At 34.7% G+C, this 15,821-nt stretch overlaps 1 protein-coding gene and 1 long non-coding RNA gene across 4 annotated transcripts in view; both read left to right on the forward strand.

Annotated features, from left to right (window-relative positions):
• LOC147833654 (uncharacterized) overlaps nucleotides 1-14,351 on the forward strand; it is a 64,874-nt gene extending 50,523 nt beyond the window's left edge. Inside the window, exons 3-5 of one of the 3 annotated variants that reach the window (XR_015509364.1) lie at nucleotides 11,004-11,081; nucleotides 11,521-13,104; nucleotides 13,403-14,351. This is a non-coding gene — a long non-coding RNA (uncharacterized LOC147833654). Of the gene's footprint in view, nucleotides 1-1,117; nucleotides 1,208-11,003; nucleotides 11,082-11,520; nucleotides 13,105-13,402 lie in introns of those variants that run through there. The other 2 variants (XR_015509365.1, XR_015509363.1) reach the window with 2 other exon arrangements.
• LOC147833651 (uncharacterized) overlaps nucleotides 1-15,821 on the forward strand; it is a 734,785-nt gene that overhangs the window by 402,510 nt on the left and 316,454 nt on the right. The window lies entirely within an intron of this gene.

Genomic DNA, 15,821 nt, shown 5'->3' on the forward strand with positions numbered 1-15,821 from the left:
TCAGGCATGGTCAGCAGTTTCTGAGATAAAGTACATAATATTGCTGAACTCACAGTCAGAAAATAATCGTTAAGGGAGAAGTACTATTCAGCACTTTTCAGGTAATTTCCACCATGGCGTATTCTCTTGTATGTTTTCCAGTGAGCAGTTCACTAGATGCTACTAAAACATATTCCCTAAGCAGTTCATTCATTTTCTTGTCGGCTTAGTCCCTTTATTAATACGGGGTCGCCACAGCGGAATGAACCGCCAACTTATCCAGCAAGTTTTTATGCAGCGGATACCCTTCCAGCCGCAGCCCATCTCTGGGAAACATCCACACACACACATTTACACACACACTCATACATTACGGACAATTTAGCCTATCTAATTCACCTGTACCGCATATCTCTGTACTGTGGGGGAAACCGGAGCACCCGCGAAGCAAGCACCCGCGAAGCGAAACCCATGCGAAGGCAGGGAGGAAATGCAAACTCCACACAGAAACCCCAACTGAGCCTTCTTGCTATGAGGTGACAGCACTACCTACTGCGCCACTGCTTCGCCCCCCGAGCAGTTTATCATGCAAATCAGTGCTTGTCTAAAGTCCTCATTCTACAAAGAGAGACACATGCATGGATCATAATACCTGATTTATTTCCGTTGATTGAACTGCCTTTAAACATCTAATTCTAACTTGTTAAAAGTGGGGTTTGGAAGTCTGAGATTGGTGGTTTTGTAATTTTCAAAATACAAAATTTAAGAAAAAAAGAGGTATATATATATATATATATATATATATATATATATATATATATATATATATATATATATATATATGCTTTGTTTTTCTTTTCAAATTCACTACTAAGTAGGCAAAGTCTGGGTAAAGAAAAATTAAATATTAGTATTATATTTTTACATAAACATGAGTATATCAATTTGTTGTACTTCGTAGTAGAATTCAGGATTATTATCCTTCCTGAATTATTAAGCCCTCTTTTCCAGCATATGTTTTACACAGTGAATGCCCTTCCAGCTGCAATCCATCACTGGAAACATCTATGCACACTCATTCACACATACACTATGGACAATTTAGCTCACCCAATTCACCTGTACCCCATGTCTTTAGATTTGTGGGGGAAACCGGAGCACCCTGAGGAAACTCACGCAAACACGGGGAGAACATGTAAACTCCACACAAAAATGCCAACTGAACCAGGTGAGGCTCGAACCATTAACCTGATGTTTACATCACCGTGATGCCCATTGATAGTATATACAAAGAAAAAGTAGTAAATATCTTGCTATCATGATTGTCAACCTTTCAATTGTTACCACCAGGTCATCGATATTGTGTTACCAGGTGTGTAACAAATAGGAAAAAGCATCATTCATACCCCAAGCAATTAAGTATTTTAATTCTTCCTCCTTCAGATGCAGTTGATGGCTAGTAGACTGGATTTTTTTTAAAGTAGGAGTACCATGTTTTTAAATTATTCATTTATATACAGTTGAAGTCAGAATTATTATACAGATTTTTTTATATCTATATTTACCAAATGATGTTTAACAGAGCAAGGACATTTTTACAGTATGTCTGATAATATAAAAAAAAAAAAACAATTACAACAACGACAAATAAGACTTTCTCCAGAAGAAAAGAGACTGCAGGTAATACTGTGAAAAATTATTGGCTCTGTTAAACATCTTTTGGGAAATATTTGAAAAGAAAAAAAAAATAATTTAAAGAATGGCTAATAATTTTGACTTCAACTGTATATTTTGTTAACTGAAACTCATTAAACTAAGTTAATCATGTTTCAACTTATTTTTAAGTTAATCAAGCTGTTTTTAGTCTGTTTAATGCAATTAAGTTAAAGTGGCTCATAAGGTTAATGTTAAGAATAAATATAATCAGTTAACAGTTGATTATTATTAGTGAAATAAATAGATTTTTGTATACAGACCCCTTTACAGTTTATTATCAAATTTGTAAAAAATAAAGGTCTGATAGAAAAAAAAATTAAAAGTATTCAAATATTATTAAATATTAATGAAATATATTGCATTTAATACATAATCAATACATGCAGAAACTTACAAACTTAAAATTACATTTTAATAATTTTTTTTATTTAGTTGAATCAGAATTATTAAACCCCCATTGATATTTTTTAAACTTTTCCCAAATTTTGTTTAACAGAGCAAGGAAATTTTTACAATTTCTCTGATGACTTTTTTTTTCTTTGGAGAAAGTCTTAAGGTCAAAATTATTAGCCCCTTTAAGCTATATTTTTTTCGATACTCTACAAAACAAACCATCGTTAAACATTAACTTGTCTAATTACCCAAACCTGCCTAGTTAACCTAATTACCTTAAGCCTTTAAATGTCACTTTAAGCTGTATAGAAGTGTCTTGAAAATATCTAGTAAAATATTATTTACTGTCATCATGGCAAAGATAAAATAAATCAGTTAATAGAATAGATTAGTTATTAAAACTATTATGTTTAGAAATGTGTTGAAAAAATCTTCTCTCCGTTAAACAGAAATTGGGGAAAAAAATAAACAGGGAGGCTAATAATTCAGGGGGTTTAAAATTCTGACTTTAACTGTATATTGCAAAGCATTTAATTATCAAGTCAAATGTAGTACATCATGCACTGAAACTGGGATGAAGATGAGTATTTCTCAAATCGGTTCAGTCTTCTTCCCCACTGACTGACGTCTGAGGTAGAGAGCAGGAGGACAGGTGTTCAGCCAGGTCTGCTAGACTCATCTGTGTTAATGTCCCTGGTCACGCCAGTTCCCTGTACTCTCTTTCCCACGCTGCCCGGGGTCAGAGGGGAGCAGCCTGCCGGATACAGGCCCCCCCAAGACCCCAGCCACCCTAAAACTCATCACCCCTAAACCTCTGCAGACAAACCACTGCTGCAGCTTATAATGTCCGAAAGAAGCCAAGATAAATTGAGAAATACCAGGCCAGAGCACTTGGACGTAAAAATAGATATAGCTACTTCTTTAGGGTCACTAAACTTTGTAATATCCAAAATATGCAAGTGTACAATGCAGAATGACCTGTTAGAGACACAAAAACACACTTAAATATTGCCACAGACTCAAGTTTGAGTAACTGAAAGTGCACAACTGAAGCAGCGTCACAGTTTCGAAGAAGCTGAAAGAAAATGCACAATATTTCATCATATTTGAGGGGGAATGTAAGGAGATAGTTTTAAACTCAACACTGGCAATCATTGATTTACGAATCCCTCCATCTCGGCGAAGGTTCCTCTCTTGGGATGGGTTTGAAGGAGAGGCGCGTGGGGGATAATGCTCTCGGTCTGTATCCCACTGTTCTTGTTTTTATTTCTGTGTGGGAGTTTATGTTGCTGCTCCTTTTTCTCGGGCTTGCAAAGCAGACAAGAAGCCTCCATCTGTTTCTGAGCTAGAAAGAGGAACAACATTAACAACAAAAATAACATTAAACTCTTAAAGGGGTAGTTCACCTTAAAAACTAAAAAATACTGTTAATCTGCTCACCCTCAGATCTTCTGATGTAGGGGACTTTTAGTTTCTTTAGTTTGACATTAAAGAAGTGTTTTGGTCCTTGTGGTGATTCATAAAAAGTCAGTGGTTACTGGTACTTTGAGTAAACAAAACAAAACCCATGGCATTTGATGGCACATTGAGGTCTTGTGACATGAACTGATCAGTTTTTTCCAAGAAAAATATTCCTCAGAGAATCAACAGCCTACAAATGAAACTGAGTACATCCACAACAGAGGCTTCATAAACCCAATGTTTTCAAAACATTAAGTCCCAAGTGAGATTGGGTATATGAAGTTTTCAATTAATTTGGACTACTCATTTTTGAACCGTTATTATTAGTTATTTGTGAGATTAGCTTCAGATTTGGCTTCAGTGCTGACTAAACTAATGTATAAGCACAAATTTAATATTGTAAAGCTTCCTATAGACCATATTAATTTAAATGAGAGAATTGTGAGGGGTGTACTCATATATGCTGAGCACTTTATAAATATTAAATATTTATACATTTTATTACTTATTATGATATCATTATAGTCTTTAAATGCCATTTTTTTAAATCATAAAGAAACAAAATTTTATCCAAAAAGCTTTTGAAATATTTTATGAAAAGAAAAAGGACTTATATACATATTGTCACCAGAATTATTATGTTCTATCTGATATTTTTGTCAAAATTGACAAAAATCAACAGCCTACAAATGAAACTGAGTACACCCACAACAGAAGCTTCATAAACCCAATGTTTTCAAAACATCAAGTCCCAATTGAGATTGGGTATATGAAGTTTTCAATTAAGATTTGGTTGAAGAATGTAAACTTATAGGCACCTGTATGTTCTATTTTAATAAACAAAACAACTCACGTGTCTTCCCTTTCCAATAAAAATTCATTGTAAAAACAATCAGGACCATTTGAAAACCTTATGTAATAAAGTATATGATTGGGGTTTTCACTCTAGTTTTTTTTATTGGAACTTACAAGAATTCAAGTGTACAAACTATCCACCAAAATAAATATTTGAGGAATCTTGTGATTAAAAATCAGCCTTTGTAGAGTTTTCCATCCTAATGTAAAGTGATTCTTTTCAAATTAGCTTTGTTTAATCAAGTTAGAGTGGCTGACTGTAGTATTGGTAACCTAGCAACCAACAGTAAAGAATGCAAGCATAATAAAACAATTGCTACATCAGAAGTGTTCTCCCCTTATTCTCGATAACATTTCTTTGACAAAAACCAAAACTGTTTCTGTGCGGAGTTTGCATGTTCTCCCTGCCTTCTCGTGGGTTTCCTCCAGGTGCTCCGGTTACCCCCACAGTCCAAAGACATGCGGTACAGGTGAATTGGGTAGGCTAAATTGTCCGTAGTGTATGAGTGTGTGTGTGTGAATGTGTGTGTGTGGATGTTTCCCAGAGATGGGTTGCGGCTGGAAGGGCATCTGCTGCATAAAAACTTGCTGGATAAGTTGGTGGTTCATTCCGCTGTGGCGACCCCGGATTAATAAAGTGACTAAGCCAACAAGAAAATGAATGAATTTTGCAAATTAAGGGATCAAATCAAAAATTTTCCATCTCCATTGCGAAATGAGCATTAGCATATTGTGATGGAAACCCAGCTATCGTGTGTTGAGAGTTTGTTAACTAATCAACATCTACATACCACACTGGTCTATTAGACCCTACTCTGTAATTGAAGCTAATTTTGTTCCCTTAAATGTCTATAACTAAAACTATTCCCAGTTTCTGCAATGCAAACACACCAAATAGTGCCTGTACTACACCAATAATTCTAAGATCTAAAGAAAGGTACCTCCAGTGTACCTTTAATGTTGCATTTTTTGCACTTCATAAGACATTGATATACATATTACACTGTATATAAATATACATTGCACAGCATAAATGGTTCTCTGTGAATATGGGTAATATGCAGTTGAAGTCAGAATTATTAGCCCCCCTTTGATTTTTTTTTTCTTTTTTAAATACTGTATCTCCCAAATTATGTTTACAGAGCAAGGAAATTTTCACAGTATGTCTGATAATATTTTTTTCTTCCGGAGAAAGTCTTTTTTTTTTTTTTTTTTTTGCTAGAATAAAAGCAGTTTTTAAAATTTTTTTAAGTTATTTTAAGGTCAAAATCATTAGCCTCTTTAAGCTATATATTTTTTCAGTTATCTACAGAACAAACCATCATTATACAATAACTTGCCTATAGTTACCCAAACCTCCCTAGTTAACCGAATTAACCTAGTTAAGCCTTTAAATGTCACTTTAAGCTGTGTAGAAGTGTCTTGAAAAATATCTAGTACAATATTACTTACTGTCATCATGGCAAAGATAAAATAAACCAGCTTTTAGTTCCTAAAACTTTTATGTTTTGAAATATGTTAAAGAAATCTTCTCTATGTTAAACAGAAATTGTAGAAAAAAATAAACAGGGAGGCTAATAACTTCAACTGTATATTGATGCATTCAAACAAAACAGATTTATTAAACAGATATATTTATTAAAATAATATTTTAGTCACAGAACATCTTTAGAAATGGAAGGATAAAACATTTAAATTCATGCCAAATTTTACAGAAAATATTACATATATACAAAAATATCACAATTATTACATTTAAACTAAATTTTTTTTTTTTTTTACATTTTCCCTAACATATAAATTTGGGCTACTAATTTTGAAACCATTATTATTAGTTATTTGTTAGATTAGCTCCAGATTTGGCTTCAATGCTGACTAAACTAATGTATAAGCACAAATATAATATTGTAAAGCTTCCTATAGACAAAACTAATTTAAATGAGAGATTTGTGAGGGGTGTACTCATATATGCTGAGCACTTTATTTATTTATATATATATATATATATATATATATATATATATATATATATATATATATATATATATATATATATATATATATATATATATTACTTGTCTACCAGGTAGTGTTTAAAGGGCATTTTATGAATCATAAAGCAACACAATTTGATTCAATAGGCTTGGATATATATATGGGCTGTCCCTTAAAATATCCTCTTTCGAATGACAGTGGGGTCAAGTGTTGTTTTAGTTGATATCTGCTCACCTGTGGATTCCTTACACATATCTGAAGTGCACATAAGCACCCTTGACTTGCTTATTTCCCTCTGAGACAATAGCAGGAAATCCACCGAGTGTTGAGTTTTTTTGTTCCTAAATTTTGATGTGAAACAATCCCCTCGTTATGCTATGTTTCTGCTCTGCAAGTGTGTGTTGAGATTGCGCCACTAATTACAGAGAGAAGGAAGGGTCTCTTGTTTTCTTTTGAAATTAGGTTTGTTGACTCTCGCTCTGGCATGTTTTTTTTCTCTCTGCTTTGTTATTGCCCGCTGTCGGAGCCCCCCACCCCTTCTGCATTCCCTTTCCTCCCTCCACTTCCCATCCCAAAAATCCACTCCGTCAGTAGGACCTATATTTGTGTTGGGTACTTCCTATTTGTTCTGACCTTTGGCTTTGTGAGCCTCGGCAGCTGAACCGTGGAGGGTGGTGTCAAATCCTGACCTCTGCGTGTCTCAGTGCAGACAACACTGCATCCACTTCCCAACATACTCTGGCTTTTTGTCAACTCTTCTGTCAATGGGTTATTGACGTGTCTGAAGTATTGAAAAATACACTATTATTCAAATGTTAATGGTCCTAATTTTGTATTATTATTTTGTTATATTTTGCAATATGTGTCAATAAATGCTTGGAGTACATGACATTTTAATGTAACCTAACTCTAGATGTAACATGAGCACAAAAGAAAGCGATAGGTTGAATTATTTGAACATTTAGTTTTAATTGACATGCACTATGCACCATTTTGCACAATGAACTAATTTTTGACCATCTCTATGCAGCTAGTTTAGTGAGAGATTTGGTTTGCATTGCCTTTTTATGATCTACGCACTATTACTCCATTCATTCATTCATTTTTCTTCGTGTTAGTCTCTATTTCAGAGGTCTCCACAGCAGAATGAACCACCAACTATTCCAGCAACTTTTTTTTTGCAGCGGATGCCCTTCAAGCTGCAACCCAGTTTTGGGAAACACCTATACACACTCATACACACATGCTCATACACTAAAGACATGCGCTTTAGATTAATTGAATAAGCTAAATTGGCTGTAGAGTATGTGTGTGAAAGATGTGTGTATGGGTGTTTCCCAATGTTAGGTTGCAGCTGGAAGGGCATCCACTGCGTAAAACATATGCTGGATAAGTTGGCGGTTTATTCTGCTGTGGCGACCCCTGATTAATAAAGGGACTAAATAGAAAAGAAAATTAATGAATGAACCATTTTCAAAATAATAAAACCACCAAAAGTGTTTTTGTCTGGTTGCATATGAGCAAACGTGTGCACTCAGGGGTGTGTGTGTGTGGGGGGTCAGGAAGATGCAGTTTCCTCCACACGCTAAAGGAAAGAATTGAGGCCTAGGAGTGATGAGCGTGCCAAAATAGGTTCACTTCCCTTCCCATGTCAAGACCTATAAATATGCCAAAAACAGGACGTTAGGAGGGAAGGAACAGTGGGCAAACTTTAATCCTAGATAGACAAACTACCCCCATTTACCTCAATGTATGCTCTTATTTACAAGCATGCACCAATGCACTCAGTGTGAAGTTTCCAATCATACTTTTTTTTGTTTGTTTGTTTTTTTTTTTTTTTTGTCAGAAGCCGAAGGTTTATAGTGAAATGAAAGAAGGCGGTTGGATCAGGGTGTAGCTGATATTTATCAGACTTGTTAGTGGAGGAGCAGGTGGAGTGTCATTCTTAGCAGGACTTGTTTGTTTCTGGTACTGAGTGAAAAAAATGTACAGAACAGATTTATTGACATCTTTCATTTCAAGAAAATGAAATTGATTTCAAGAAAGTAAAGCTCAGCCGTTGTTAAGATGTTTACAGTTTCCTCATATGTGGGAGTGTTGTAAGAATCCCGGAAGCATAACTGACAGTTTAGATTCATACAGAGCTGTAAAATCCATTCAGAAAGACATCAATTATATTCACAATTACCTTCTAAAGAGCTCACAGATCTCACAGAGATAAACAAACTAGGGTTGTCGCGATACCAATAGTTCATGTCACGATACTATACCAACTGAAGTATCACGAAACCAAGTAGTATTGCAATACTGTAATTCATAACTCAGATCTATGAAATAAAGACAATTGTCAGAAATACTGTATTTTATGTTACAATAGGCCTACTTGAATTGAATCATAATTCCCTTTTTGTTGAAAAACTATTATTTGCACATCACTTCAGCTAAAATGAATGTTCTTTTTGTTTTTGTTTTTTTAGATAACTGACCAACAAAAAAATAATTAAAATAAAGATATTATACCAAACAAAATTTGTTACAAAAACAACATTTTCTAATAAAATTAGGCGATATGAAGTGGTCAAAAATTGTTTCAATGTTTCGTGTTGGTCTTTTGGGTTTTTCATCTATTGATTTTCCTTTTTCAGTCTCAGGTAAGAATTCAAAGTAAATTTTACTTTGTGATTCATTTTTTTAAAAAAGCTTGTCGCGGTTGTTGTAGCTACTAAACCATATTGACAGGACAGAAATGAACTGATTTAGATTTAAACAGAAGTGGCAGAAAGTATGGCTACCATAAAAGGCACAAATTCAGTTTTGCAACCTTAGAGGGGTCTATACTATAATTATTGTTGCACAAATGTGTGAGCGTTTTAGGGACTTTTCCCACGTGCAACATTATCTATTGTTAATTACGATACTTCCATTTACAAACTACATCGGCACCTCCAGTATTTTGGAGCCATAGTATCAAGATACTACCATAGTACCGGTAAACCGTGCAACTCTAAAACACACATGCGTGCGCACACACACACACACACACACACCGCACACACACTTGGTAAGACTAAAATTGATAATGCCGTAAAACCCAAATGAGACGTCCTGTTGCTGTTTTTGCAAATTAGAAAGATACATACAACACACATACATAGTGCCATTTTTAAAAATATATAGTTTTGATTTGAGTATATTTCAGTATAATATTTGTTCAAAATAGTTGTGCTGTGTAGCATGTTTCCTGATTTTCAGGATCCTTTAACCAGTGGAAAGTTACCACTTCTAACACACATACTTGTTCTCTGTGTTCTTTCTCTTACTGCAATGACGATCGTAGCACATCTAGCTTAACATGGGTTAAGACATTCATTTTGATCATAACTGTCGAATGACTACAAAACTAAGTCATTTTACTCCTCAAACTACTACAAATGCCTATGCAATGTGGCCAGGTGAACAAAATAACTGTCCATCTATTCATTTATTCATTTTCCTTCGGCTTAGTCCCTTTAATTATCAGAAGTCGCCACAGCAGAATGAACCGCTAACTTATCCAGCATATGTTTTACAAAGTGGATGCCCTTCCAGCTGCAACCCTGGGAAACACCCATACTCTCTCTCACATTCACACACGACGGCCAATTTAGCTTATTCAATTCACCTATAGCGCATGTCTTTGGATTGTGGGGGAAACTGGAGCACCCGGAGGAAACCCACACAAACACAGGGAGAACATCCACACAGAACTCTACAGAGAAACGCCAACTGATCCAACCGGGACTTGAACTAAGTTGGCTTTTTAAACATGGCAATGAGTTCACTGTACTCAAATGGCCTCCACAGTCCACAGATCTCAATCCAATAGAGCATCTTTGGGATGTGATGGAACGAGAGATTCACATCAGATTCGCAGCAACTGCATGATGCTATCATGTCAATATGGTCGAAAATCTCTGAGAAATATTTTCAGTACCTTGTTAAGTCTATGCCACAAAAGGTTGAGGCAAAAGGGGCTAAAACCCAGTACTAGTAAGGTGTAGCTAATAAAGTGACCGGTGAGTGTACAGGGTGGGCCATTTATGTGGATACACCTTAATAAAATGGGAATAGTTGGTGATATTAACGTCCTGTTTGTGGCACATTAGTATATGTGAGGGGGCAAACTTTATATATATATATATATATATATATATATATATATATATATATATATATATATATATATAAAAACAAATGATGTTCAAATTCATCAAACAATACAAATAGAAGTCGGTCACAGTTTCCATAAAAGTATTTTTCTAAATATTCGGTAAAACCTTTTTCAACACTGGCAATAAAGACTGCATGATATACAAAAATGCAGTGCAAAAATATACTTAAATATTTTATTATTAATGATGACTTTTGTCTTGTATGCAACAATGACCTGTAAATTCCACTCACACTCTAAATTTTGGTTTAAAAAATGAACTATAACTACATCAGATCAGCATGTGTAAGTCTCTGTTGCTGCCCATCAAGAAAGAAGAGTGAAAAACTGGGATTTGCAACTGTCTTTTTTAATCATGTGCGTAAATCGTGCGTTTCCTCTCTCTGTTCCACAGGACAGACGCCAGCAAGAGTCCTCAGGGTCGTGTAAAGAAGGAAGAAGGGTGAAATCAGCAGTGATGTAGTGATGACAGGTGTGTCTTTAATCTGTGTGGGTTTCTCCCTTTTTACTGCCTAATGCTTTTCCTCTTTTCTTCCGTCTTCATTTGTTGCCTCTGTCCTCTTTTTTCTTGCCGTCTTACAGTAAATACAGTGACAATTATATGACTTCACTGGTAAAGGTTATGACTGGAAGCTGATATTCTGTTAGCATAACCAGATTCTAAATAAGGAAGCGTTTACAGTGCAGCGCTGTTAGTATTTTGAAATAATTTTCTTTTGAATTATCATGTTTAAAGTTTGAATTGCAAGTCAATGCACTTGAAAATACACTATATTTAGAGTACACTGCTTTAGACAGTGATAGTATGCAGTCATTTGCCTGGAGGGATGGTTGTTATACTTGCCCAAAATCTGTGTTACAAGTTTCAAACACATATTTCATTCTGCTTTACTGTGTCTTGCTCGATACAGAGACAAGCCTGACTTCCCGTACTCTGCTTTCAAGGAAACAAGAAAAGGGAAGGACGACGGAATTCCCACTGTTGATCAGCCACAAAGTAGATGTTTTTTTTTTAAATGCTTTGTCAATGATCGGTGGATTGTTTGATTATTAACACCGGCTAAACTTCGGAATGCAAAAGTCTCTTAAAGAGATTCACCCAGAGTTCAATTAGTTTTTAAAGTCCTCCTAAACGTATTCCCGAAAGAACTGAGTGGTTTATTCTGCACTACTTAAGGCTGATCAATTCCAATTCATCTGATTTACATTATATTTCTACATTTTGTCAAGTTTGTTCCCTATTATTTATTTTTTTAACCCTTGTGTGCTGTTGGGGGGTGTTGTCATCCACTCTGGGGTGATTTTGAGTCTTAATTTGGCCATAATTTGTCCTATGTTCCAGCAAATGGAGTGATCTTTGGTGACAAAACTTATTTTAACCCATATTTTGGGAAAACACTTTGAATTTTTTTTTTTTTAAACGCTACAATACTCTGCAAATTTACTACCCTTTTGTTATTTTTGAAGCTGTTTTTCCCTTTGATTTACATTATATTGACTTGTGAGATTCCCATGACACCAAATAATTATGCAATCTTGGTTGTTGGTAATTTTCCCTGTTGGGAAGATGTAAAATCTGTCATTTTTACTGTTGGTCATCAGTTGCAGTGCAAGAAAGAAAAAAAAACTTAGTTTCTGTTGTCATCCACTCTTGGGTGATTTTGAGTCTTAATTTTGCCACATTTTTCTCTCTGTTTCAGCAAATGGAATGATTTTCGGTGACAAATCTTATTTTGACACATATTTTGGGACAATGCTTTGGGATTTTTAAAAAACTCAATAATACTCTGCAAATATATTCTTGGCTGTTGATGGTTTTCCCTGATGTGAAGATGTAAAATTTGTCATTTTGTCATTGGTCATCAGTTGCAATGCCAAACAAAATTAGTTTCTGTTTTCTTCCACTCTGGGGTGATTTCGACTCTTATTTTGGCCACATCTTTCTCTGTGTTTTAGCAAATGGAATGATTTTTGGTGACAAATCTTATTTTGACATATTTTGGGAAAATTCTTTGGAATTATAAAAAAAACTTAATAATACTCTGCATGTTTATTACCCTTTTGTTATGTTTGTAGCTGTTTTTAAATCGTTGACTTTTATTATAATGACTTGTCTGATTGCCATGCGCCAAATAATCATGCATTCTTGATTGTTGTTGGTTTTTCCTGTTGGGAAGATGTAAAAAAAATTTTGAGTCTTAATTTGGGCACATCTTTCTCTATCAAATCCTATTTTTAAAATAATGTGGATATAATGAAAGTGAGGGGAGCAAAAAATTGTCACAAACATAACAAAAGGGTAGTCAATTTGAACAAAACCCAAGGGTGAAATAAGTGCTAAAGAACTTAACAGGAAAATGACAAGTGGTCATAAAAGACGCATTAATGTTGCAAATGGGCAAAAGTTGACGCATCTCAGTTGACTTGTGATCTGATTACTGAAAACATACGTTAACGTCAGGTGGAAATATGTTCGTAATGACCAAAACAAACCTGTATAGCATCCTGGCAGGTTGGCTACTCTTAGCTCTCTGTATAAAAATGTACAGCCAATTCAAATGGACTGGTTAAAACAACTCAAACAAGATGAAAGTGACCAAAGTTGGACTTTTTGAATTTAAATGCACAATTGGTCATTTATTCTCCCCCATGTTGCTTTAAATCTTTATGAGTTTCTTTTTTTTCTGTTTAACACAAAAGAAGACATTTTTGACGAATGCTGGTTGCTGACACCAATTGGCTTTCAGAGTAGGGGAAAAATTACTATGGAAGTCAACTGGTCTCAGCAACCAGCATTTTAAAAATATCTTTCTCAACGGAAGAAAGAAATTCAAATAGGTATTGAACAAGTGGTGTGAATTTTCATTTTTGGTTGAACTATTCTTTTAATGTACTGTTTTTAACATAACTGCGCAAGACTGTCAAAAGGTAATCGAGATGCAGAATTTGTTACATGCAGACACCACTGCAAATATTATTAACAGGGTATGGGCTCACACCTAGATGAACGCAACATATGCAATCCTGACCACAAAGCTTGAAAGAGAAGTTAAACATTGATAGTGATGTTCAGCCTAGTTTCTTATTACTCCACGAAACTGAATCAGCATTTTCTATTCTTTCTCTTTCGGTTTGATATGAAGTATAGGGGAATATCAGCATTAAACATCAATGAAATCACAAACCTCTAGAGCATGAAAACAAATTCTGGATAACAGCACTGTGACCAATTAACTTAGCCGCAGGGGCCTGCTTATCTCTGAAATACAGAAACTACAAGAAAGGGATATGACGACTACAGGAAAGGCAAAATAAGACAGACGAGCGGAGAACGTAACGAGCAGAAAATGAAAGCTGTGTAAACTTTCGCATTGACACTTTATCGCTTTAAAAATCTAGCAGACTTATTGTAAACATAGGTGAGTGATGTTCTGAACTATTTACTTTCTTGATATTATCAATGATGCACTTGTAAAAAATGCTGGGATGTTGTAATCCAGTGTTGGGACAAATATGGACAAAGCCAACCGTTAGAAAGTGTCATTTAAATTTAATTGCAAAAATTCCACACAAAAAAGTCCACACATGACCCAAAACTGGGATATGATAAGTTGATAACCCTGAATTTATTATTGTGTGACAACATTTTTTATGCGTTTTTGGATATTTGGATGTACAACACAAAATTTATACAAATAAGGATCTGTGGGATTTTGTTCAAGTAAATTTTAACCTCAACTTTAAGCCAACATTTCGGTTGTCCATTCTTATTTGGGTTGGAACAGACTCTTTGCTGTAATTTGTAGATGCTTATATGTTATATTGTATTTTTAAGAGTTTAAGGGTGACAAATAGGCCTTCTTCGTGACGGGTCTCTGTCGGCTGGTGGTGAGGACAGGTGTCAGATCCACATGTCAACACTCCCCAGGGAGAGTGAGAGTGGCTGAGCCCTCCATCCCCCTTCAGGCCTGGGCTTCTCTCTTTGAATAGAGGAACAGGACGAATGGCAGGTGATCCTGTCTGAGGACCATTAATAACCCTTAATATTTCTCTGCCATCATCTGCACAGTTCTGATCAGAATTTTTGTTGATTAGCTATTCACCTATACAGCAAAACAAAAGAAGTTTGTTGCATTTTTTACAGTCCCACGTGGATGTTCTATGTACTTATTATAATAATTACTATAATTGTAAAATAATTAGGTAATAATCCTGAACCTGCGATCAAATGCAGTGCAACCAGAAAGTGCTAATTGGGAGGCTTTGTGGTGCGTTCTACCTGATAATAGTACATTTCAGTAATGGCCGTTTAGATCATTTTCTGACATCATTTAAGTGTTACAATGATTTACAACTTTTCTGGTATGTTGAATTATCTTGTATGTATTTTTTGTAAACTAGAGACCTCAAGAGGTTTTTATTTTAGGTTCTTTGTATTATTAATATTTTCTTAACTATTTTAAGAACTTTTCACTAAAATATTTTTAGATGCCCACAATGATTTTTCACACTTAAAAATGAATGTTCTAAAAGGATTTTTCTTAGAAAAGTCATAGAAGAACCAGGGAGCCTTTCTTTCATTTGGAAAAGAATCATGTTCTTCTTGTGGGGATAACATAAATATTCTTTTTTTATTATCTTTTTTATTTTCTCAAATGATTTTACACTTAGATCAGATACATGTCAGAGATCACACATCTGAATACACACAAATATAAGCATGAATTCTGTACATCCACTTTCTCCTTCAGCAATGCTTTCCTTTTTGTGTGCATGTACACATAATAAAAAATTTAATTAAATAAAATAAAGGAGGGGGGGCAAATAAGTAAGAATAAATAAATAAATTAAATAATATTTTTTGAATAAAGTTTATGATTTGCAAATGCGCTTCATTATATACATTTCAATTGCAAATTTCATGCATGCATTTAGGGTAGGACTTTTTTTGTTACAACCTTTCTTTGGCAATGTTCTTTATGACAGCATATTCATTAGATACTCATCCCTTTTTAACCATTCCTCAGGTTATATATCCAAAAAAACAACAAAAAACAAAGGGTATTACAGATTGAAAGATATTGTGTAAGGTATTTTGTATTTCTTTCCAATTTTTTTTTTTGAATAACCAGAGCAGTCACAGAAAATTTGATAGTGATTAGCCTTTTGATTTCCGCATTTTCTCCAGCATAAAGACAAATTTCCAGCATGA

This window comes from Danio rerio, chromosome 15, assembly GCF_052040795.2.
Source record: "Danio rerio strain M-AB ecotype USA chromosome 15, GRCz13ab, whole genome shotgun sequence".
NCBI lineage: Eukaryota > Metazoa > Chordata > Actinopteri > Cypriniformes > Danionidae > Danio > Danio rerio.